The sequence below is a fragment of the Mauremys reevesii genome, linkage group 17, assembly GCF_016161935.1.
Source record: "Mauremys reevesii isolate NIE-2019 linkage group 17, ASM1616193v1, whole genome shotgun sequence".
Lineage (NCBI taxonomy): Eukaryota > Metazoa > Chordata > Testudines > Geoemydidae > Mauremys > Mauremys reevesii.
In genome coordinates this window covers 12,697,764-12,722,747 of record NC_052639.1, presented here as the reverse complement: position 1 = coordinate 12,722,747, position 24,984 = coordinate 12,697,764, and the positions used below count along the sequence as shown (strand labels likewise).

General features: G+C 51.2%; 4 non-coding genes across 4 annotated transcripts; 3 read left to right on the top strand and 1 right to left on the bottom strand.

Moving 5' to 3' along the window:
- Positions 1-6,047: 6,047 nt before the first annotated feature.
- On the bottom strand, positions 6,048-6,129 carry TRNAS-CGA. Its single transcript has one exon. It is a non-coding gene; the product is annotated as a tRNA-Ser (tRNA).
- Positions 6,130-9,581: 3,452 nt separating this feature from the next.
- Positions 9,582-9,663, top strand: TRNAS-GCU. The gene has a single exon. It is a non-coding gene; the product is annotated as a tRNA-Ser (tRNA).
- Positions 9,664-11,522: 1,859 nt separating this feature from the next.
- Positions 11,523-11,596, top strand: TRNAT-UGU. The gene has a single exon. It is a non-coding gene; the product is annotated as a tRNA-Thr (tRNA).
- Positions 11,597-16,023: 4,427 nt separating this feature from the next.
- Positions 16,024-16,095, top strand: TRNAG-UCC. Its single transcript has one exon. It is a non-coding gene; the product is annotated as a tRNA-Gly (tRNA).
- Positions 16,096-24,984: the final 8,889 nt, after the last annotated feature.

The window sequence follows — 24,984 nt, the reverse complement described above, 5'->3', positions numbered from 1 at the left end:
CGGACGTGACTCAGGCTTGGGCAGCATGGCCGTGCTTTCCTGACGAGGTATAACCCTGGGTGTCAGGTCGCTGTGCAGCTTTGATCTAAACTGACCAGCAGCCCACAGCCTCCCCCTGGGTCAGCCCCACCTGGTTACTCCTTACAGGCCGACCTCACCCCCCTTCCAGTCCCGGATTCACCCCCTAATCATCCTACTACCACTCAGAGCCACAGCCGTGGAGGTGCTGAAGGAGGGAGGGGTGACTCCAGGGTGGGGTTCTTCTCTAACGATGGCTGGCAGAAAGGTGGTGCTCAGCTCTGTCAGCGACCTGCCCAGTTGCCTCGCTGCCAGGGGATACAGACATTTCTGTAAGGCGATTAAATGGGGTATTTGGCTTCTGAGTGAATGTGAGAAATGTGCAATTATGAGAGGGAATTTCCATCTACCTTTCTACTGCTCTTCAGTGGCCTAATGGCGAAAACATTAGCTTCCTAAACCAGATATTGTGGGTTCAAGTCCCATCCGGGGTGAAAAACTCCTCTCTTCTTGTATAAAGTACTGGATCTTCAGAACAGTCCTCCAGGAACAGAATCTTCCATTTGACAAATGCTTTCTAAACCCATCAGTAGCAAACAGTTAATACTAGTGTTTGTCTGAGAATAGAGTGAAGGGGAGTGTTTACTCCGACACAGACAGAAAGAGCAAGGCTGTTCTGAAAGAGAATGGATCTGTCTGGAGACAAAGCAGCCCATGAGACTGAGCAACCGTGTGAAAAGAAGAGGTTCAAATATGTTAGGTGTTATGTAGGTTGGCCTGGCAAATTTAGCGCTTGGCTACACTTGCAGATGTAGAGCGCTGGGAGTTAAACCAGCCCTCGGAGACCACAGCAGGGAAAATGCTGCTGTGTGTTTACTCTGACAGCTGCAAGTGCACTGGAATGGCCACACTAGCAGCTCTGGCAATGCCACAGAGAGCAGTGCACTGTGGTAGCTATCCCAGTGTGCAAGTGGCTGCAATGTGCTTTTCAAATGGGGGGCGGGGGTGGAGTGTGTATGTGGGGGGAGAGACAGTGTGTTTTGGGGGTCTGAGAGTGTGTCAGCATGCGGTCTTGTGTGTTCGGACAGCAGCAGACCACCCCTCCCCCACCTCTCTCTCTCACACACACACCCTGCATCATCGGCAGCAGCATTCCCCAGTAATGGTTGCTTTGTCCCGGAGCAGATAAGCAGCCGGCTGTCGGAAACAGAGCTTTGAAAGGGAATATCCGCATGCCGATTTCAAAACAATGACCACAGTGGGCACTTGACTTCAGGGGATTATGGGACGTTTTCAGAGGCCAGTCACAGTGCAGTAATACAACACGTCGTCACACTCACACCTGGGCATTTCAGCCGAGGCAAAGTGAACTTTATGCTTCTCATGGAGGTGGATTACCAGGAGCGCTCCAGCTGCAGAGCCCAGGTGCTCCATGTGCCTTGCCAGTGTGGACACCTCAGGAGTTAGGGCACCCGGGGCTGCTTTAATGGGCTCTAACTTGCAAGTGTAGCCAAGCCCCTAGACTTGCGACCTGACACCCAGGGTTATAAGACAGACATAGTGACCCCCTTACTGGCCTTGGGGAACCCCAAACCCTTGTTACTAAGGGCACTGAGGAGTCTCTGTCCCTTAATAACTTCTGGGAGCTCCCCAGCAGGCTGCGGGCGTCAGCCGCCTCCTGCCTCACAGGTTAGACTCTTGGTGCTGTGCCAGCCGCCCCCTCGCTTGCAGGCCCAGTGTGAGAAGCAGGAGGCCTGGTGCTGGCAGAAGAGGGTTTTGATTGATCCACCTCTGTGTGCTGGGCACAGGACGCTTCCACTGTGTCACTCTGCTGGCTTTTCTTCAGCAGCGCCTAGCGGCCCTGGCTCCAGGCTAGTGCCTGATGAGCTCTGGCACTGGCAGGAAGCGCTGCAGGGTGCTGGGCAGCGGCCCTGGCAAACCAGCTGCTGGTAGGTGTCTCTGTGGTATCATGGGTCAGTGAGTGCAGCTGTTAATGGAAAGGAGGGGGGGTTATGCTCCCCCAGGGATGCCACTGAAGGCTCCTCATGGGCTCCTCAAGGTCTGCTGGGAGCTGTGATGTCCCCCTTTTGCCGCCTCGAAGGCTCCCTCCTGGACACAGTGGATTCACCTGCTGCCTACAAGAGTGTCGGGGCCGCGCTGCAAAAGCGCATCTCCCAGCAGCCGTGCCGGAGGCTCAGGTTTAATCCTCAAGGCCGAGTGCAAAACTTTCAGCCAGGAACATTTCGCTCCCTTCCCGCCTCCGCCCAAGCGGCAAGGGAGAAGCGGAGGAGACAGGCCGGCTCAAAGACGCCTCCCTCCCACTTCCCTGTACGCTGTGCAAAGCTCTTGGCCTGCCTCACGCCTCGTCAGGAAAGCACGGCCATGCGGCCCAAGCCTGAGTCACGTCCGCAGCCTGGCCCGCCCCAGCTGACGGCCGCGCAGAGCCACGCGAGTCAATGGCAGGTCGAGTCCGGAGCCTCGGCTCTTTCCCCTGACAGCCACACACACAGCGCTGCCTAGCGCCCCCAGAGCCTCCCTCGTGTTCTCCCGCAGCAGCCGCCTGCCGGGGTGGTGGGAAAAGGGGACCAGGAAGCACTGCAGCCTCAGGCCAGGACAGGAGGCCCTCGCCACGCCCAGGCCTGCCTCTTGCCTTCAGCCCAGGCAGCCAGAGGTGCCGGGGAGCTCCCTGGCAGGCCGCCGCCTCACCCAGGAAATAAGGAAAAGGGGATGAATAAAGAAGTCAGGAAATAACAAGGAAATGAAGCAACAAAGAATCCTGTGGCACCTTATAGACTAACAGACGTTTTGCAGCATGAGCTTTCGTGGGTGAATACCCACTTCTTCGGATGCAAGAATAACTCTGAGCGGTATCCGAAGAAGTGAGTATTCACCCACGAAAGCTCATGCTGCAAAACGTCTGTTAGTCTATAAGGTGCCACAGGAGTCTTTGTTGCTTTTACAGATCCAGACTAACACGGCTCCCCTCTGATACAAGGAAATGAAGAGGTTTGTCGAACGGGTTTCTGCCCCATTTACCATCTTCTCAGCTACCGCTCAGAGTTAAAGACCTAGAGTCGACCTATCGGCATAAGTACAGATGGTTGGATGGGAATTAAAAGGAGCTGCTGTCACAAGTGTTAGGTGCCTGCAAGCAGCATGCAGAGCGTTTAAAAACACCGCAATTAGAGGCTCAGATGAAACGTTTGCCCTAAATCAGAAGCGACAATAGGACGACCAGCAGAACGCCACTCTAGGTACATGGCAGAGTAATGGAGGCCGTTAGAGGCAAAAAGTCATTCCTCAAAATTTGGAAATCAGATCCTAGTGAGGATAGTAGGAAGGTGCACAAACTCTGGCCTGTTAAGTGTCAAAGTGTAACAAGTCGGGCCAAGAAAGAATCTGAGAAGCAACATGCTAAAGACACAAAAGCTAAGCATAAATCCGGTCAATGCGAGTCCTGGCCTGTCCCCGCAGAAAGGTGAACCCCCTCTGTGGCTGGAGTGAGCTCCTCTAAGCCGACCTCACTACAGACCTGCGCCAGGTAGTGCTCATTGTAAAAACGTTTCCTCTGAAGGTTGGGAAAACGGGACCAGCGGTGCTCAGGCCGGCTGACACAATTACAGTCCCCCCCAACACCAAACATCATGCAGCCCAGAGGAAGGGAGCCTTTGATCTTCCCTCTCATGCCTTAACTGGGGACCATACACACTAATATAGCAGTAACCAGTGCCACAGAGCACAAAGCCACCAGTAATGCCCTCCCTGGTTGGAGCTCCACCACCTTCTGTACTAGCACCGCGAATGTGAAAAACAAGACTCCAGCCCCATCGTTCTTCCCTGGCCAGGAGGCCCTTCCTCCAATCACCCTCTGCCTATTGAGCTACCCTAGAGTTGTTAATGTGCATTTCCTGAACACCCACCATGGCCAAGTCCAGCTGCTCCAAGGCACTGAACATCAAGCGCCTCCTCCTGGGCCCCCAAATCCCTGCCACCTTCCACAGGGCCACTTTTACAGATTCCCCTTCCCTGGTACTGCCCTTGCTCAGCTGCACAGAGGAGCTTCCATCCCCAATCCCTGCCTGTCACTGCCCAGCAGCCCTCTGGCACCATTCCTGAGGGTCACCCTGCCTTGCTGTCTTCCTGCCATGTTGGGAAAGACAGATCCCATCTCTCCTTGTTAAAAGTCAGGTGGGCCAGGGGCAGAAGCCCATTCTATGTTTTCCTACTGCAGAGCCCAAGATCAGAGACTCACCATCAGTGCCACCCACAGGGGAGGCAAGTGGGGAAGTTTGTTCCAGGCCCCACAGGGGCCCCATGAGAATACAATGTTGCAACTTTTTTTAATGGAAGGGGCCCCCAAAATTGCTTTGCCCCACAGCAGCTCTGCTCACCTTGGGTGCAAGTACCACTGGGCTGCCAGAGAACAAGCTGCCCCCCTGTACAAAGAGAATAAAAGAACCTGTCAAAGCCTGGGATTGAACGAGGAACCTTTAGATCTTCAGTCTAACGCTCTCCCAACTAAGCTACTTTGGCAGCCATGGAGCAGTATTTTGGCCTGTTGCTTCTCTGCCCGGGATGTTTTTGCAGCAGTTGCACACAAACAGGACGTCATTGTGAGCGGCCCATGAAGACAAGACCTGCTTTTGCCTGCCTTGCTCAGCTTGACTTGCTGCCTCACCCCGTTCCTGCCCTAGTGGCCGGGTTGACCTGGTGGTGGAAGGGGACTGGGGGCCAGTGGCGCGGGGAGGAAGTTGAGCTGGACCCTGAGCTAGACTAGACCCTGGCAGTGAGAGTCTGGCCACCACTTGCCGCCCCACCCTGTTGTCCTGGCTTCCCCCACTGGCGTCATTTCTGGAGGGAAGTGGGGCTTCTGCCTCCCCTCCCCGATTTTCACACCACAGAGGAGTGCGGACAGGAAAACGAACGGCTGCTCCACACCCCCACCGGAGGAACCCGGCGCCCTTAGCTGTGGGGAGTAAGAAGTGGCTGTTGGCTGACAGGGCCTGTCCCCGAGGAGCTGGAACAGCAGCTGCCGCCTCCCCCTCGGCTCCAGGCTGTGGGTATTGCTCATTGCCTGGCTGCATGGGCGGCTGCTGCTCCGTGCTCTGGAGAGCGTCTGTATTGCTCTGTCAACCCCCCGTCTTCACTGAGCCAGTCTGGTAAGGTCCCAAGTGCCCCCTCCGGCCTGGCAGCTGAGAGTCTGTGCAGACATCAGCCCCCCTGCCAGCCCCACAGGCAGCAGCAGTGCCAGCCCCCCAGCACCACAGGGGCACTCGATGCACTTCCTGAGGGGAAATGGCTCCTTGGCGTCCAGCTGCTAGAGTGAGAGCCAGGAGAGAGCAGTGTCTGGCTCACCTTGGGGGAGAGAAGAGACCTGGTGAGTGCGGATCTCCCTCAGCCCCCCCCCACAAGGCTGGTCAGTTTTATTGTCACTGTGATAGTCAGTGCTTCCCTTCAGGGCCGGCCCTAGAGGGATCCGGGGTATGGGACAAATCCCCCCTTTCCTCCCCAGGCCCTGCCCCCACTCCACCCCTTCCCCAAGCCCCACCCCTGTCCCATCTCTTCCCGCCCTGCACCTTCCTGCCCCATTCCTCTCCCTCTCCCACTCTCCCTGCTCCTCCCCCCACAGCGCCGCCTGCACCCCACTGAACAGCTGATCACTGGCAAGTGTGAGGAGCTTGTCAGCAAGGCCTGTAGTGGGTGGGGAGCTGGCTGCCAGTGGGTGCTGAGCACCTTTTTCTCTCTGTTGGTTCTGCAGCCCCGTAGCTCCCCTGGAGTCGCTGCCTCACATGCGAGAGAGAGGAGCCGAACCAGGGCTAGGGCTGATCTACGGGGCACTAGGTGAGTGGCAGAGGCTTCAGGTGCTGAGAGTTTGCCCGACCCTCAGGTACACAGTGTGCGGGAGTGTCCCAGGCATCTCGATGAAAGGAGCAGAACAGAATTTACTTGGGGTGGGAGAGAATTGAGAGTGTCTCAGGGGGTTGTACAGAGGTATTGCCCGGGTGAGAGACTGGCTAAAACACAGGCCTCGCTGTGAGCAGGATTTGAACCTGCGCAGGGGAACCCTATTGGATTTCGACTCCAACGCCTTAACCACTCGGCCATCACAGCTGTGAGCACAAAACTGCCCCAATGCCAGAGAAACTGGTAAAGAATCACAATGCCCAGGCGTGAAGTCATCTGAACTACAGGATTCCCACAGCAAACCTGGCTCCCAAAGCACAGGGGATTTGGGGTTTGTTCTGTTTGCTTAGCCAGGTGCCACAGGAGTCTTTGCTGCTTTTACAAATCCAGACTAACACGGCCCCTCTGATACTCCTAGTGACACTCTCCAATGGATCCCCATCCTCCACCCACCTTGAGCTAGGTAGGAGCGGATCATCATTATCCCTACTTGAGAGAGGGAGAAGCTAAGGCTGAGAAAGGAGAATTGACTTGTCTTAGGTCACACAGCCAGCCAGTGGCAGAGTTGGGAATAGGACCCAAGAGCCCTGATTTTCAAACTAACCATCAGATCTTGAATTTCAAACACTGAATGACCTGAATAAAGTGCTCTCAGATGAGCTCCAGACCAACAACAGTGCACAGTAATTATTCAGCAAGTATTTGAGGAGAACTGCAATGTTAGAGAGAATCATGAACTGCTCAGAGACCATTAATGCAGCAAAGCAGCAAAATTTGTCAACATATAACAGGTTCTGACTTATTTCCTTGGTCTTAAAAGAGAACAACAAGGACCTGAGTCTCTCCCCTGTCAATAACCCCCTGCTCAGCCAATCAGGGTAGAGACTGAGGACGGGAGGCTGAGGGTTCTCACCAGAGAGCCCAAAGGATGGCCCAGGTCACTGGTGGGGATCACTACCCGAGCACTATTTCAGCCCCACATTTTTGGGTGGACCTCCCACAGTGGGAGCTGCAGAGCACTCCCCCACAACACACACACACACACACACACACACACACACACCGCTCCTGGTGTTGGGAGGGGAACAGGTGAAAGGACAAAAGAAGCAAGAGACAAAGAGAAAGGAGGAAGGGATGGATGGAGGAAAAGGTGAAACAGAAAGGACAAACCCTAATGTCCCCACTGATTCTATGGGACAAAATCCCAGGTGCGGAATAAAATTCTGCCTCCTTAAGTTTGTGTTTTCCATGCCTAGAATTCAACTGTCACCAGATGGATCAGACCGAACAGGTTTCAAACCTCAAGGAGGCTCTTACCTTCTAAACAGGGATGGCTGTTTTCTAGTAAAATCATGAAAAGGGAAGGAGAAAACTCAAAAGAGGTTCCTCCTGGCGCTCACGTGCCTGAACCCGAATACTCTCTCAGTCCTCAAAGAGAGACCTGGAGAAGGAGACTTGCTGACGCAAAGCCACAGGGTCTCTGAGGTTTCCCTGGCCCCTCACCCCCGTCCTGCCTGGCTGATGTCAGCATCTCTCTGTGAGGTCACCACCTCCCCACCAATAGGCTCAGGTCCTGCAAAAGGCCTTTGTGATGTCACTGCCACACCCCTCCCTTGCTGTGCTAATGTCCTGCCATGGGCCAGGCACTTTGGAGGTTTGAGCTACTCCCTGTGGATCACCCCACTCAAGGAGCGTTCGTTCTAGGCAGCAAGCCGGCTAGACAGGAAAACATCAGATGCTGCTCCCAATGCTACACTCAGCTTTTCAGAAATTAGTCGCCTTTATGGCCAGAAGAGACCATTAGAGCATCTAATCTGACCACTTGAGGATCACTTGAGCTGCAGTCAAGCACTCTACCGCTGAGCTATACCCCCACAATGACCTGAGTAGGGAATCGTGATTTTCAGGACTTTGAAGGACAAACCCTGATTCATCGAGCTCCTTTGCCATTCCCAGACCACAGGTGGTTTTAAAAATGGGGTTTGATTAAACTTCTTAAATGTGGCAAACACCACAGCTTGCACACCCACCGATATAGCTTCTCCCACTGACATAGCTGCCACCTCTTGGGAAGTGGATTAACTACACCCCCAGGAAAACTCTCTCCCCTCAGCATAGAGCAGTGGTTCTCAAGCTGTGGGGCAAGACCCCAAAGTGGGTCATAACCGTGTTTTAATGGGGTTGCCAGGGCTGGCGTTAGACTTGTTGGGGCCTGGGGCTGAAGCCAAATTTCTGAGCCCCACCACCCAGGGCTGAATCCTTCAAGCTCTGGTTTTGACCTCCCCTAACTGGGGCAGGGCTCAGGCTTTGTCTTCCCTGCCTCTGCTCAGTGGGGAGGGGCCTGGTCCCTCTTTCCAGGGCCATGGAGTAAGTTTTTTTGGGGCAGAAGGGGGTTGCAGTGAAAGGAAGTTTGAGAAACGCTGGCATAGAGCCTCTGAATATGTCTAGACTTGGCTCCCTGTGGCAGATCAGACACGGAAAGTACAGCCATGGAGACACCACACACCAGCCTTGCCTAACAGGCAAGAATCAAACCTCCACAGAAAGACGCCTGTTGCTTTTTAACCCATCTCCCTAAGCTCTCAGCCACCAACACTTAACAAAGGGGCTTTTCTACACGATGGTTCTGGTCTCACTGAAGGGTCATTTCCAATTGTTTGCTCAGACCAGCATTAGGGAAAATGGTGCCCTGGGCAAAGCTTGTACTTTGGCACTTCCCCATTGCCCCTGGACGGTCCCCACTCCCCCTTTACCGCTAGCTCCTGCACTCCCACGCCTTGCACCTCCTTCACCCCTAACTCCTGCCCCTCCTGTGCCCCCTTTGCCCTTAACTCCCTGGGCCACCAGCCATTGCCCCTCTCCTGCAGCCCCTTCACATGGCTCCAGTGCTGGGGGCCTGCACTTGTTCTCCCTTTCCCTGGGCTTTGGCATCACTAGCCCCTGCTTAGCGAGTAGGGTTCAGTGGTTCCCAAAATGTGGGGCATGACTCCTAGGGGGACACAGAGGAACATGCATGGGGCACCTCAGGGCCTGAGCCAGCCCCATGGAGGAGCAGCACTCAGCCCCACTCTGCCCCAGCTCTTCCCCAACCCCAACGTCAGCCTGGGGCTCTGGCTCCCAGCTCAGCCTCGACCCCTTACCCTGTCTGCACCCCTCTCCCCAGCAAGCAACAGCCCCACTCCCAGCCTCAGTTCTTGACTGCGGCTTCCAAGGGGCCACAGCCATGGCTAAGAGGGCACAGAGTGAAATGTTTGGGGACCACTGGTTTAGGGTGATGTTCTCAATCACTTCTATGAAGTCCAATAAAAGCTATTCCTCACCCACCCCTCCATCAGGACAGTCTAGGTATGTTCTGCTGCCCTTCAATCATGCAGGAAGGATAATAACATTTCATTCCATTGAATCCTAAAGTGATTTGTAACCCACCACCAGCCGAAACTGGTCATTTTGGGAAAGCGGCCCCATCATGCTGCATACCTAGGCAGAGTAGGTGTGTCTGTGCAAACACGCTCTGTTCCTGAAGTCTTTCCCCCAGCTCCTCACTAGATGTGAGGGGGGAGCTCATTCAGCCCCTGCTTCTGCGTAGTATTTAAAAACTCCTTATTGGCCCTAGCTCTGCTGGCCTTAGATTTCTCCTCCTGTCCCTTTTTAACAGCTCAGATGAGGTGGCCGAGTGGTTAAGGTGATGGACTGCTAATCCATTGTGCTCTGCATGCATGGGTTCAAATCCCATCCTCATCGGATGCATTTAGTTTTCACCCCTCCTTTGTAGACAACCATCTCCCCCTTTGGTACAATGACAGCTCAAACGATCTTGCTTCTTGCAAACAAAAACCTTCTCAGAAACTCAGAACTCCCTTGCTTTAAATAAAATGTCTAAATCCCAGATTTCTTTAAAAAAGAAATTCTCTAGTGCTGTATTTCTTAGTTTTTATCTCAAGAGGTAACATCCTCATCTTCTCCCCAAAACACCCTGGGACCTGCCCAAATTATTAAAATACCCTCAACTCGAGCAAGGCCACAACAGTGAACCAGAGCTAGTATCTAGGCCAAGCTTTTCTGAAGGAGGCAACTCAAACATTTTCTCCCTGCTTCCCTTGGCCAAGTCTGACTGAGAAAACAAAATTCCCCAAACTGAAAATTTTCTGCTGAAAAACTAATACTAGTCTGTTTGGGGACTTTGGTTTGAAAGTATTATTGTTATTATTCTCTTCTGATTTCTGAGTCAGTTCAGTTCAGTCTTTTTCCTCCAGGTGTGTTTCCAGCTGCTGAGTTGTGGGGGAGAGAGGCCAGGTCATGATGTCTCTTCCCCTCTTTCATAGTTTCCTCTGACTTGCTAGGAAGCTCCTTTGCTACGATGTGAGTCAATCAGTGTCCATTGTCGCTGTGCTATCTCGGAGAAGCCTGCATTGTACACGGTTCCTGGGATGGTCCTTGGGAGTGTGGATCCCTTCAATGGGCCAGCAGCGAGTCTGGCTCCTCCCTTGTCACACCTGAAAGGCTGGTGGGGGGCATTTCCCAACCTCATAACATATCTCAGTAACGCACACAGAGCAAAACTTCATAACTTCCCAACCAATGCGAGCACACACAATCCAACACGATATTAATGTTCAACAGATCAAGACTTTTGAAATGACACCTCACCAGGCAGACTTTGTACGAACCATCTCATCATTATATGAGAGTGGTGAATATGGGGCTTGCAGGGTGCTGCTCTGAGCACAGCGTGCCACACCTGGGCTTACATTGCAATGGAGACGTACCCTTAGAGTCCATCTCTCCTGGGATAAAGATGGCCCACACCTGACTCTCTGCCAATCCCCACTGGGCCCTGAGAAGTGTTGTTCGTGTTTGGATTCTATAAAGCAGAGGAGCAGATGAAGTTTTGCTCCCAAGGTGTGTGTGTGATTCTTTGGACAGGTCTACACTACAAAATTAGGTTGGTGTAATTACATGACTTAGGCTGGCAATGCAGTTCTATCAAGCTAATCCCGGTGTAGATAGCGGCTCAGCTGTCAGAACTTTCTGGAGCTATGAAAGGGGAGGTACCCAGCCTCTGTAGCAGGAATGCAGGGCAGGTGAGTTCACGGCAGGCATGGAGGGATACTGGTGGAGGCCAGTTATGGTGATATAATGACCAGCAGCATTTACACTGACATTTGTCACTTTAAGTTTGCTGCAAAAAGCACTAGGCCTCTCGTCGAGGTGGTTTTATTTTGTCACCAAAACAGGGCAATTTTGTCGCCAGACGTGGCATTGCAGTGTGTGCACCAGCCACAAGCTGCTGACCGAGGGAGCGTTGTGTGTTTTTCACGCATCTGAGCAATATAATGATGCTGAAGTAACCTTGTAGTGCAGACCTGGCCAAAGATTCTCTCTCTCTCTCTCTCTCTCTCTCTCTCACACACACACACACACACACACACACACACACACACACACACACACACACACACACACACACACACCTACCTTGCAAGGAAAACGTCACCTGCTCCTCTGCTTTGCAGAATCCAAACACAAGCAAAGCTTGTCAGGCCCCAGTGGGGATGGCAGGGAGTCAGGTGTGGGCAGACACTGTGCTATTGCCACAGGCAGGCACCATGGCTTAGCTGGCTAAAGCACCTGTCTTGTAAACAGGAAATCCTGGGTTCAATTCCCAGTGGTGCCTTATTGACTAACTCTTGGGCAACCTGGTATTGGCTACTGTGGGAAGACAAAACACAGAGCTCTTTGGTCCAGCCCAGTATAGTTGTTTAAATTATACTCACAGGCACTGATAACAGACTTACTGAAAATTTGGGAGTTAAGAGCTGATAGGTCAGTGTTCCAGCCTGTCACAGATGATCCTGCTTCCTCTGGGACAGGGGCAGGTCTGGGCTCTCACACTGAATGGCTCATTGTGGCTGGCAGAACCTGTGGGCAGCTTGTTTAGTTTGCACCGAGGGTTGAGTCCTGCTTTGTGCACCGTGTGTGAGGATGAAAATCCTAAACTGCCCTTTGAAATAACGAATGCAGCAGGACGTGTTATTGTCTCTGCCCCAAAGCAGACAGACCAATGGAGAAATGCCATTGAGTCCAGGCTAATACTCCACTGCCATTTTACCTTGTTTGCTTGCTAAACTCCCTCCCAACCTTGAGGGCTCCCAGAGCCCGGTATTGAGCCTGAGCCGAGAGGTCTACGCTGCAAATTTACCACCCCATGGCCGTAGCCTGGGAGCCTGCACTGGCACGGGACAGCGCTGGGTGTTTCATTGCAGTGTGGACATAGCCCAGCATTATGTCTATACTGCCATTAACACACCCAAGTCACTATTCTCAAACCCTGGGTCAGTTGATTCAGCGTAGACACTTGGGCTTCAGCCCAGCCTCCAAGACCCCATGAGGGGTGAGGGTCTCCGAGCCTGGGCTCCAGTCTGAGCCCAGATGTCTACGCTGTAGTTTTTAGCTCCACAACCTGAGCCCCAGGAGCCCAAATCAGATCATCCAGGCCAGCCGGGCCAGCGGGATTTTATCACAGTCTAGATGCCCTCTCAGGGTATGTCTACACTGCAATGTAAGCCCAAGGTTAGTAGAAGTCATGTCAGCAGCCCCAACACATAAACATAAACCACAAGGGAAAGACCCACCCCCCAGATAAGCTGGGCAGTGTCCTTCTCCCTACGGTTCGTAAGTCCAGCAACCAAAAGTCCTTTAACATGAGCCATCCCCGCTCTGCACCCCACTCACAGCTGTTGTCCTTAGTCAGAGCAAGCCCAGAGGTGCCTCTGTACAGTTCACCTGCCATCCTGGGTGGAAAAGGGGGGAATATAAGAAGGCTCCATACTCACTATGTTGTCTAGGGACTCACTCATCCCTCTACAGCCACCCTGTCCTAAAGTTGGTCTGACACCTAAATTTTAGCATTGGGACCCAGACCCCAGCCCACTCAGCTTTGGAACCCCTGTCCCCTGCCTAGCAAGTGCTATTGAATTGAGGGTGAGTCCCTCAATCGGGTCTGCCAAGCACAGTTGTGCTGCCCTCGATTCACACAACAAGGATAACAACCCTTTATTTCTCCTGCCCCCAATAACATGGAGACTGGGAGTCCAGCACCAACCACAAGTGATCATTTCGGCAAGCAACCCAACCTATTTCCAACACACTGTAAAATCCACATGCAGACTCATACACAAAACCTTGCAATAAAATCTTCCTGAGCGGGTCTGAAGCACCTGCTGCTGGAGGGAAGGAGGGAGCCGTGGATTGGGATTGAGGAGCAGCATGAGGAGAAGGGGCCTGTGGGTTGGGACAGAGGAGAAGGGTGAAGAGGAGCAGGCTCGGGTTGGGAGTGAGGAGCAGTGAGCATAGGAGGGACTGAGGGTTGGGTCTGAGGGGCACTGGGAAAAGAGGCGACATGGGTTTAGGCTGAAGAGCATCTTCATTTGGGGATCCAGCAGGACAGAGGAAGGCAGCAGGTGATTCTAATTCCTTAGGGATATTCTGTTTGTGTGTGTGTGTGTGTGTGTGTGTGTGTGTGCAGGGGAGGAACATGCTCTATGCCCAGAGGCCTTTATTCCTCCAGGCTGCAAGGACAGAGGGGCTGTCAGGAAGTTGCCCCTTCAAACCACACACAAAAAGGCCCTTCTGAGGAAAGGGAAAATCCTGAAGAGAAAAAGTAACATCAAAGAGGACTCCAGCAAGACAGTATAAGATCTTGGGGAGTAGTTTATCACCTGACCAGGGACTTGAACCCTGGACCCTCAGATTAAAAGTTTGATGCTCTGCCCACTGAGCTAGCCAGGCTCATAAAGAAAAACAGCAAGTTGGTGCAGAGGAGAAACTAGTCAAGAAAACAAGAGCGGGAAACAATATGGGAAACCTGCTGCTCTCTCTGGCCTGGTCAACACTATGAGTTTATATCGAATTTAGCAGCGTTAAATCGCATTAACCCTGCACCCATCCACACAACGAAGCCCTTTATATCGATATAAAGGTCTCTTAATACCGGTATGTGTACTCCTCTCCGACGAGGGGAGTAGCGCTGAAATCGGCATTGCCATGTCGGATTAGGGTTAATGTGGCCACAATTCAACGGTATTGGCCTCCGGGTGCTATCCCACAGTGCACCATTGTGACCGCTCTGCACAGCAATCTGAACTCGGATGCACTGGCCAGGTAAACAGAAAAAGCCCCATGAACTTTTGAATTTCATTTCCTGTTTGCCCAGCGTGGAGCGCCGATCAACACAGGTGACCATGCAGTCCCAGAATCCAAAAAGAGCTCCAGCATTGACTGTAGGGGAGATACTGAAGCTGATCTTTGTATGGGGAGATGAATCTGTTCTATCAGAACTCCATTCCAAAAGACGAAATGCCAAAACATTTGAAAAAAATCTCCCAGGCTATGATGGAGAGAGGCCACATCAGGGACTCAACACAGTGCTGAAACTTAAGGAGCTGAGACAAGCGTACCAGAAAGCCAAAGAATGAAATGGACGCTCATGGAGGAGGGGCGGCTGATGACTGTAGCTATCCCACAGTTCCCGCACTCTCCAAAACCATTTGAATTCTTGGCTGAGTTCCCAAAGCCTGAAGGGTCAAAAACATTGTCACGGGTGGTTCAGGGTATATGTCATTGCCCCCCCTCCCCCGTGAAAGCAAAGGGAAAAAATAATTTCTCGCTTTTTTTCAATGTCACCGTATGTCTACCGGATTCTGCTGGCACATGTTGTGCTGCAGCACTACACAGCAGCATCCCTTCCCTTCCCTTCCCTTCCTTCCAGATGGCAGACGGTACAGTAGGACTGGTATCAGTCATCGTCATCCCGTGAGTGCTCCTGGCTGACCTCGGTGAGGTCGCCCAGGGAGCACCTGGCAAAATGTGAATGACTCACAGGTAATTCTCTTCTTTAAGCTTTGTCTAATGGAGATTCAGTCCTGCCTGGAATATCATAGCAGCTGGAGGCTGCCCCCCCTCCTCCTTTGAGCTCTACTTGCAGAGGCAATAAAGTCAGTGTTGTTTCAAATTCCTGCATTCTTTATTACTTCATCACACAAATGGGGGGATAACTGCAACAGTAGCCCAGGAGGGGTGGGGGAGGAGGGACGCAATGGGTGTGGTTGTTGCAGGGCACCCCCTAGAATGGCATGCAGCTCATCATTTCTGCGGGATGTCTGGGGCTCTGACCTGGAGTGGCTGTTTGCCTCTCTGGTTCTTTAGTAGGCTTGTCTGATAGTCTAGACAGGACTGACTCTCCCTTTAGACAAAACGTAAAGAAGGGAATGACCGGGGGAGTCATTCCCATTTTTGTCCATGCGTCCCGGCCGACCTCACGAGGCCGGCCAGGAGCACCATGACAGCAGCAGACAGTACATTATGACTGGTCACTGTCATTGTCAACTTGCAAAGCAGCAGATGGGATGGGATGGCTAGTAACTATCTTTGCTAACTTGCAAAAGGCAAGGGGATGCTGCCGTGTAGCGCTGCAGTACCGCGTCTGTCAGCACCATCCAGTAGACATACGGTGACAGTGAAAAAAGGCTGAACGGGCTCCATGGTTGCCGTGCTATGGCGTCTGCCCGGGCAATCCAGGGAAAAGGGCACGAAATGATTGTCTGCCGTTTCTTTCACGGAGGGAGGATTGAGTGACAACATTTACCCAGAATCACCCATGACACTGTTTTTGCCCCATCAGGCATTGGGATCTCAACGCGGAATTCCAATGGGCGGGGGAGACTGCGGGAACTATGGGATAGCTATGGGATAGCTACCCACAATGCAACACTCTGGAAATTGACACTAGCCTCGTACATGGACGCACACCACTTAATTAATGTGCTTAGTGTGGCCGCGTGCACTCGACTTTATACAATCTGTTTCCAAAAAACAATTTCTGTAAAATTGGAATAATCCCATAGTGTAGACATACCCTGTGATTAACAACTTTGCTGGCTAATTGAAAGGCTTTGCTGGCTAATTGAAAGGCTGATGGTTCAAACCCAAGTGAAGATGGAGGTGTTTTTAGTGATGAGAATCCAGTACATTTTAACAGGCAGAAAAGTGCCTCAATGCTGCTCTAGCCTCATTGGGCAAGCATAAGTGGCACTTTTGCCAGATGCATTGGTGGTATAGTGGTGAGCATAGCTGCCTTCCAAGCAGTTGACCTGGGTTCGATTCCCAGCCAATGCAGGGAAGTGACATTTTCTCTACTGGGAATTGGTTTTATTTCAGTCACGTTGTATCAGTTTATCAATGAAATGAGAGAATCAATGTCCTGCAGGTCATTCAACACACAGTGGAGGAAGAAAGGGGTGGGACTGTACAATGAGCTGTTGGAGTTATCTGGTATTACAATGTTTGGTTTATTTAAAAAAAAATATCTTTACTTCCCTCTCCCTTTTAGACTCAAAGCCTTTAAGGTCAGAAGGGAACAATGTGATCATCTAGTCCGACCTGCTGCACCTTGCAGGCCAAAGACACCACCCACCCACTCCTGTAATAGACCCGGGAGGGGAGGCAGCTCTGTTCATTGCCCCTACCCCAGGCAGCACATGGAGGCCCTCTGCTCCCCTCCCCCCATCAGTGTGCAGAGATGTGCCAGCAGCACTGAGGTGGCTCCCTGCCCCCTCTGCCTCCGTCCCTCCGTGCCACTCCCCGAAATGGCCGGCATGTCCCAGCATCCTGGGGTGGGAGTGTCTCCATTCATAGAATCATAGAATGTAAATTCAAGATCAGAAGGGACCATTATGATCATCTAGTCTGACCTCCTGCAAGATGCAGGCCACATAAGCCGATCCACCCACTCCTTAGCAAGCGACCCCTGCCCCATGCTTCGGAGGAAGGCGAAAAACCTCCAGGGCCATTGCCAATCTTCCCTGGAGGAAAATTCCTTCCCGACCCCAAATATGGCGGTCAGCTGAACAACGAGAATGCGGGCAAGACTCTCAAGCCAAACCCTCTGGAAAAGGTTATATCATACCATTGACCCATTGTACTATTTACCAGTGTGGCACTTAATTGACCTATTGACTAAGCCCGTTATCCTATCATACCATCCCCTCCATAAACTTATCTAGCTTAATCTTAAAGTCATGGAGGTCCTTCGCCCCCACTGTTTCCCTCGGTAGGCTGTTCCAGTATTGCACTCCCCTGATGGTTAGAAACCTTCGTCTAATTTCAAGCCTGAATTTCCTGACTGACAGTTTATATCCGTTTGTCCTCGTGTCCACATTAGCACTGAGCTGAAATAATTCTTCTCCTTCCCTGGTATTTATCCCTCTGATATATTTAAAGAGTGTAATCATATCTCCTCTTATCCTTCTTTTGGTTAAGGAAAACAAACCGAGCTCCTCAAGTCTCCTTTCATACGAAAGGCCTTCCATTCCTCGGATCATTCTAGTGGCCCTTCTTTGTACCCGTTCTAGTTTGAATTCATCCTTCTTAAACATGGGAGACCAAAACTGCACACAATACTCCAAATGAGGTCTCACCAACGCCTTATATAACGGGACTAGCACCTCCTTATCCCTACTAGAAATACCTCGCCTAATGCAACCCAAGACCGCATTAGCTTTTTAGCAACCACATCACATTGCCTACTCATAGTCATCCTGCGATCAACCAGGACTCCTAGGTCCTTCTCCTCCTCCGTTACTTCCAACTGGTGTGTCCCCAGCTTATAACTAAAGTTCTTGTTAGACATCCCTAAATGCATAACCTTACACTTCTCACTATTGAATTTCATCCTGTTACTAATACTCCAGTTTACAAGGTCATCTAAATCTCCCTGGAGAATATCCTGATCCTCTTCCGAATTGGCAATACCCCCCAACTTGGTGTCATCCGCAAACTTTATCAGCCCACTCCTACTCTTGGTTCCCAGGTCAGCAATAAATAGATTGAATAAAATCGGACCCAAAACCGAGCCTTGAGGAACTCCACTGGTAACCCCCCTCCAACCGGACAGTTCCCCCTTCAATACTACCCTCTGCAGTCTCCCCTTTAACCAGCTCCTTATCCACCTCTGGATTTTCATTTCGATCCCCATCTTTTCCAATTTAACCAGTAATTCTTCATGCGGTACTGTATCAAACGCCTTACTGAAATCCAGATATATTAGATCCACCGCATTTCCCTTGTCTAAAAAATCTGTTACTTTCTCAAAGAAGGAGATCAAGTTGGTTTGGCACGATCTACCTTTCGTAAATCCATGCTGTAATCTATCCCAGTTGCCATCGGCCTCATGCTCCGGAACCACTCTCTCTTTTAAGATTTTTTCCATGATTTTGCATACTACAGATGTTAGACTAACAGGCCTATAATTCCCCGGGTCACTTTTTTTCCCCTTCTTGAATATAGGAACTACATTAGCTAATCTCCAGTCAGTCGGTACAATCCCCGAATTTAGGGATTTATTAAAGATTATCGCTAACGGGCTAGCAATATCCCTCGCCAATTCCCTTAATATTCTAGGATGAAGATTATCCGGGCCCCCTGATTTGCTTCCGTTAAGCTGTTCAAGTTTGGCTTCTACCTCAGATACCGTAATGTCTACCCCCATATCTTCATTCCCATCGGTCCCTCTATCACTATTCCTTAGCCCTTCATTAGCCTCATTAAAGACCGAGGCAAAGTATTCGTTCAGATATTGTGCCATTCCAAGATTATCCCTAATCTCCACTCCGTTTAAAGTTTTAAGCGGTCCCACTTCTTCTTTCTTGGTTTTCTTCCTATTTATATGGCTAAAAAACCGTTTGCTATTGGTTTTAATCCCCTTCGCTAGGTCCATCTCCACTCGTCGCTTTGCCTTTCTCACAGCTTCCCTGCACCCTCTGACCTCAATAAGGTAGGTTTCCTTGCTGATCCCTCCCATTTTCCACTCCTGGTACGCTTTCTGTTTTTTCTTAATGACCCCTCTAAGACGCTTGCTCATCCAGCTCGGTCTAAAACTGCTACCTACGAGCCGTTTCCCCCTTCTCGGGATACATGCCTCTGACAACTCCTGCAACTTCAACCTGAAGTAACCCCAGGCGTCATCTGCCCTTAGATCCCTAAATATGTTAGCCCAGTCCACTTCCCTAACTAGTCGCCTTAATTTAGTAAAATTAGCCCTTTTGAAATCATACACCCTAGTCTCAGATGCACTATTGATTATCCTCCCATTTATTTGGAAACAAATTAGCTCATGATCACTCGAGCCAAGGTTGTCCCCTACAACAATGTCCTCAACAAGGTCCTCGTTACTCACCAAAATCAAATCTAAAATGGCATCCCCCCTCGTCGGTTCAGCAACCACTTGATGAAGGAATTCATTAGCTATCACGTCTAGGAAAAGCTGAGCCCTATTATTATTACTAGCATTTGTTTCCCAATCTATATCCGGGAAGTTAAAGTCCCCCATGATCAAGCAGTTCCTATTAGTGTTTACCTCCTTAAAAACATTAAAGAGCTCTCTATCCATCTCTAAGCTAGATCCTGGCGGTCTATAGCACACCCCAATCACTATCCCGGGTGAGGCTCTGGTAGTTTTCTTCCCCAATGTGACCATTGCCCAAACAGACTCTGTATTGTCCATTGCAGTGCTAGTTATCTCATTACATTTCACCTCATTATTGATATACAGTGCTACTCCCCCACCTTTACCTTTGCATCGGTCTTTCCTAAACAGCACATAACCTTCCATACCTGTACTCCAGTCATGGCTACCGTTCCACCATGTTTCTGTTATTCCTACGATATCCGGTTTCAATTCCCGGACCAGGAGCTCCAGTTCCTCCATTTTGTTACCTAAGCTTCTCGCATTGGTGAACAAACATCCTAATTTTCCTGTTGGGCTCCTCTCACTCTTTTCCCCCAACTCGGTAGGTACCCAGTACTACCAGTAGGACTTGTAGATCTAGTATCTGTCCCCCCCCCTCTTACTTACACGTAACCGCCCCCCTCTGGCTATATCTGTTGTTATCTTGTTGTCCTCCTCCCAATGTGAAAATTTGGCGTGGAGCACTAGGACCTCTCCCGACCGTCTCCCCCCAGTGTCTAGTTTAAAGCTCTTTTAATCAGATGAGCCAGCCTCCCTCCTAGAAGTCTACTTCCTTCCCTACTTAGGTGGAGCCCATCCCTTGAGAACAGTTGTCTGTCCCCAAAAGCCTCCCAGTGCCCATACATCCCAAAGCCCTCCTTGTAACACCACTCCCTCAGCCAACTATTAATCGTCACGATCCTCTCACCCCTTTGCCGCCCTTCCCTAGGGACAGGTAGAATCCCACTGAAGATCACCTGAGCCTCAATTTCCTTGAGCGTCTTACCCAACCTGGCATAGTCTCCTTGATCCTCTCTGGCGAGAATCTAGCTGTGTCATTCGTTCCTACATGAAGGATGATCAAAGGGTTCTTACCCGCTCCTCTTAGGATCCTTTTCAACCTCAGGTCCACATCCCGTATTTTAGCACCCGGTAGACAGCACACCCTTCTGTTCTCCGGATCGGCCCTGGTCACAGGCCTGTCCAACCTTCGCAGTATGGAATCCCCAATCACGTAGACCTGCCTTCGCCTGGGGACAGCACGGTCCTCTAACCTATCCCCCGTTCCCCCTGGTTGCAAGCTCCTTCCATTCCTATCATCCCTTGTGGTTCCCCTTAAGCCATCCTGTATCCTCCCTGGGCCCAAACTTGGTGCTACTTCCATTGACTCCTCCCCTTTTTCTATGGGACTGGCCGCTCGCCTCTTTTTCTTAGGCCTCCCACTGTCAGCTACCACTTGCTGTACCCCTTCCTCATTCTCCAAACCTTCAAACCTGTTCCTTAGCTCAATTTCCCCCTCACTGGCTCTCCTTTTCCTTGGCCTGCTTCTCACGGTCACATGCTTCCACCGCCCATCTTCCTCCTCTGGTGGTCCCCCTTCCTTGGCCTCAGCCCCTGCTCCCCCCTGTGCCCCTGGGCGTTCCCCTTCAGTTACTGCTTGCCATTGCTCCATCAGCCTCTCAAACCCCCGTCTATTCTCTATCAGGGTTTCCACCTGCAGCTCTAGGCCCTGGATCTTTTCCTCCAGCAGCTCTATTAGGCGACACTTCATGCATACATAGTACTGTTCTGGGTCCCCTGCTAGGACCAGGTACATACCGCAGCTGCTGCATGCTCTCATCCTCGGTGTGTCCTCTGCTGCTTGGCTCATGGCTGCTGCTGTCTCGGCCTCGCTTGGTGTTCTTACCTGGTGAGCACAGGGGACACGGTGCCACCCCCTTCCGCCTCCCCCTCCAAACTCCCCTGTTAGCCTCTGCCCCGAGTACCAACTCCGCAGCGCCCATTGGCCAGGAACTGCAGCCAATGGGAGCTCTGGGGGCAGTGCCTGCAGGCAGCGGCACCTGAGACCCCTGGCATGGCCCACCTAGGACCTGCTGCCGGAGGGTTGTGTGTACCGGTCACTTTGGGAGCTGCAGTGCCCGGGGTAAGCGCCACCCCTCCTGCACTCCAACCCCCTCCCCCAGCGCAGAGCCAGCACCCCGCACCCAAATTTCCTGCCAGAGCTTTGCTTCTCTTCCTTTCACCCAGAACCATCGTCCTTCTCCTGGGCTGCAAGTAGCCACCCCTGGGAAGCCAAGAGGCAGGCACAGGATTCTGCCTCCCAGCAGCCAACCGCACCTCCCAGGCTTTGCAGAACGACTGGTGGTGCTCTACTAACCCCACTTAGCCGCACTGAGGCGCTTAGCTTCTGCCCTGCCTTCCTCAGCTTGACTTTCCTCTTTTGCCCCATTGCTGCCTCACTCCCTCCTTTGGCAAGTCACACAGAGGAGGCAGCAGGAAGAGCCGGCCGCCATAGGCCAACCTCCCAGGGCAGAGGAGACCAAACCACAAGTCTTCAAAAGGTGCCTGGCCAAGATCCTCTAGCTTTCCCCTGCTGATGCCAAGGCTTTGTCCCAGCTCATTTCACCACCCTCTGACAGGCAGGGGTTGAGTTTATGAGAGGTTTTACCCAATATTGGGCCAGCTTGTAAGCTAATGACCCTCCAGTGTTTGGCAGAAAGCAGCTCGTTTAGTATACTTACAGCTTAGCTCAAAGAAGAAGCGGGGGGCAGCGAGGGTGACACACTCACACTTGCATACTCACGCTCCCAGGACAGGCACAGCACTGGAGATGTCAGGATTCTGCAAGGTAAGGCAGTCCGGGCAAAGGGCATTCACTGGAGGTACAAGCTTGTGAGGGCTCTCCTGAGCACAGGGCCCCTCCCCCTTTTCAGGGCCTGCACCTCATGGCCTGCGACTAGAGATGACTTGGCTGCATCTGGTTGGTCACACTCCACCTGGGCAGTGTCCATGCTCTGGGTGTGTGAGTGCTGCCTAATTAGCGTCCCAGACACCTTGTCTACCTGGGAGCTCTTCTGCTCTTCACCCAGAACATTCATCCCACGAGCATTCCAGGAGGGAGCGGGAGGAAAAGCCACTTCACAGGCATTCAGAGAGGAGAGGAGACAAAAGTGGGAGCAGGGAAGTACAACAGACCTTCTGAGCATAGAAATCACTGCTGCTCCTACAACAGCAGGGAATAGGCCAGTAGGAGCTTGGAAAATTAAGCCATTGTGTTTCTGCCTGGTTTTGAACCAGGGACCTTTTGCATGTTAGGTAAACGTGATAACCACTACACTGCAGAAACTCTGTCAAAAGTCTTTGCCCCTCCTTCATAAGTACATAAGAATGGCCATACTGGGTCAGACCAAAGGTCCATCAACCCCGCATCCTATCTGCCAACAGTGGCCAATGCCAGGTGCCCCAGAGGGACTGAACAGGTAATGATCAAGTGATTTCTCTCCTACCATCCATCTCCACCCTCTGACAAACAGAGGCTAGGGACACCATTCCTTACCCATCCTGGCTAATAGCCATTCATGGACTTAACCTCCATTCATTTATCTGCAAAAAGAAAGAGGAGTACTTGTGGCACCTTAGAGACTAACAAATTTATTTGAGCATAAGCTTTGCTGGGCTAAAACCCACTTCATCGGATGCATGCAGTGGAAATACAGCAGGAAGATATATATATATACAGAGAACATGAAAAAAAATGGGTGTTGCCATACACACTATAACGAGTGAGCAGTTAAGGTGAGCTATTATCAGCAGGAGAAAAAAACCTTTTGTAGTGATAATCAGGATGGCACATTTCCAACAGTTGACAAGAAGATGTGAGTAACAGTAGGGGGACAAATAAACAAGAGGAAATAGTTTGACTTTGTGTAATGACCCATCCACTCCCAGTCTTTATTCAAGCCTAATTTAATGGTGTCCACTTTGCAAATTAATTCCACTTCAGCAGTCTCTCATGAGAGTCTGTTTTTGAAGGTTATTTGCTGTAATATTGCAACTTTTAGGTCTGTAAATGCGTGACCAGGAGATTGAAGTGTTCTCCGACTGGTTTTGAATGTTATAATTCTTGACATGTGATTTGTGTCCATTTATTGTTTTACGTAGAGACTGTCTGGTTTGGCCAATATACATGGTGGAGGGCATTGCTGGCACATAATAACATATATCACTTTGGTAGATGTGCAGGTGAACGAGCCTCTGATAGTGTGGCTGATGTGATTAGGTCCTATGATGATGTCCCTGAATAGATATGTGGACAGAGTTGGCTTTGTTGCAAGGATAGGTTCCTGGGTTAGTGTTTCTGCTGTTTGCTTGCTGGTAAGTATTTGCTGCGGGTTGGGGGGCTGTCTGTAAGCAAGGACAGGCCTGTGTCCCAAGATCTGTGAGTGAGGCATTGTCCTTCAGGATAGGTTGTAGATGCGCTGGAGAGGTTTTTGTTGGGGGGCTGAAGGTGACGGCTAGTGGGGTTCTGTTACTTTCTTTGTTGGGCCTGTCCTGTAGTAGGTGACTTCTGGGTACTCTTCTGGCTCTGTCAATCTGTTTCTTCATTTCAGCAGGTGGGTAATGTACTTGTAAGAATGCTCGATAGAGATCTTGTAGGTGTTTGTCTCTTTCTGAGGGGTTGGAGCATATGTAGTTGTATTTTAGAGCTTGGCTGTAGACAATGGATTGTGTGGTGTGGTCTGGATGAAAGCTGGAGGCATGTAGGTAAGCATAGCAGTCAATATGTTTCTGGTATAGGGTGGTGTTTATGTGACCATCGCTTATTAGCACAGTAGTGTCCAGGAAGTGGATCTCTTGTGTGGACTGGTCCAGGCTGAGGTTGATGGTGGGATGGAAATTGTTGAAATCATGGTGGAATTCCTCAAAGGTTTTCTTTTTCATGGGTCCAGATGATGAAGATGTCATCAGTGTAGCGCAAGTAGAGTAGGGGCATTAGAGGATGAAAGCTGAGGAAGCGTTGTTCTAAGTCAGCCATAAAAATGTGGGCATACTGTGGGGCCATGCGGGTACCCATAGCAGTGCCGCTGACTTGAAGGTATACATTGTCCCCAAATCTGGAATAGTTGTGGGTGAGGACAAAGTCACAAAGTTCAGCCACCAGGTTTGCCGTGACATTATCAGGGATACTGTTCCTGACGGCTTGTAGTCCATCTTTGTGTGGAACGTTGGTGTAGAGGCCTTCCACATCCATAGTGGCCAGGATGGTGTTTTCTGGAAGATCACCAATGGATTGTAGTTTCCTCAGGAAGTCAGTGGTGTCTCGAAGATAGCTGGGAGTGCTGGTAGCGTAGGGCCTGAGAGGGAGTCTACACAGCCAGACAATCCTGCTGTCAGGGTGCCATTGCCTGAAATGATGGGGCATCCAGGATTTCTACGTTTATGGATCTTGGATAGCAGATAGAATACCCCTGCTGCTTTTTGGCCTGCTGCTTCTCTGTCTGGGATGTTTTGTCAGTCCTGGCACACAAAAAGTATCATTGCAAGCGCCCACGAAGGCGAGATGAATTTTGCCTGCCTTGCTCAGCTTGACTTGCTTCCTCACCCCATTCCTGCCTTAGATCCTGGGTCGCCTGGTGGCTGAAGATGGTCCATTGTCTCGAGCGGTGCCAGAGCCTGACACAGTGCCCCGGGCCGCCTTTGCTCTGCACATGCCGGCCATGCACATTTGCAAATACTTTAAAGATCCTGTCAGTAAGTTCTGGAGACAGTTGCTCACCTTC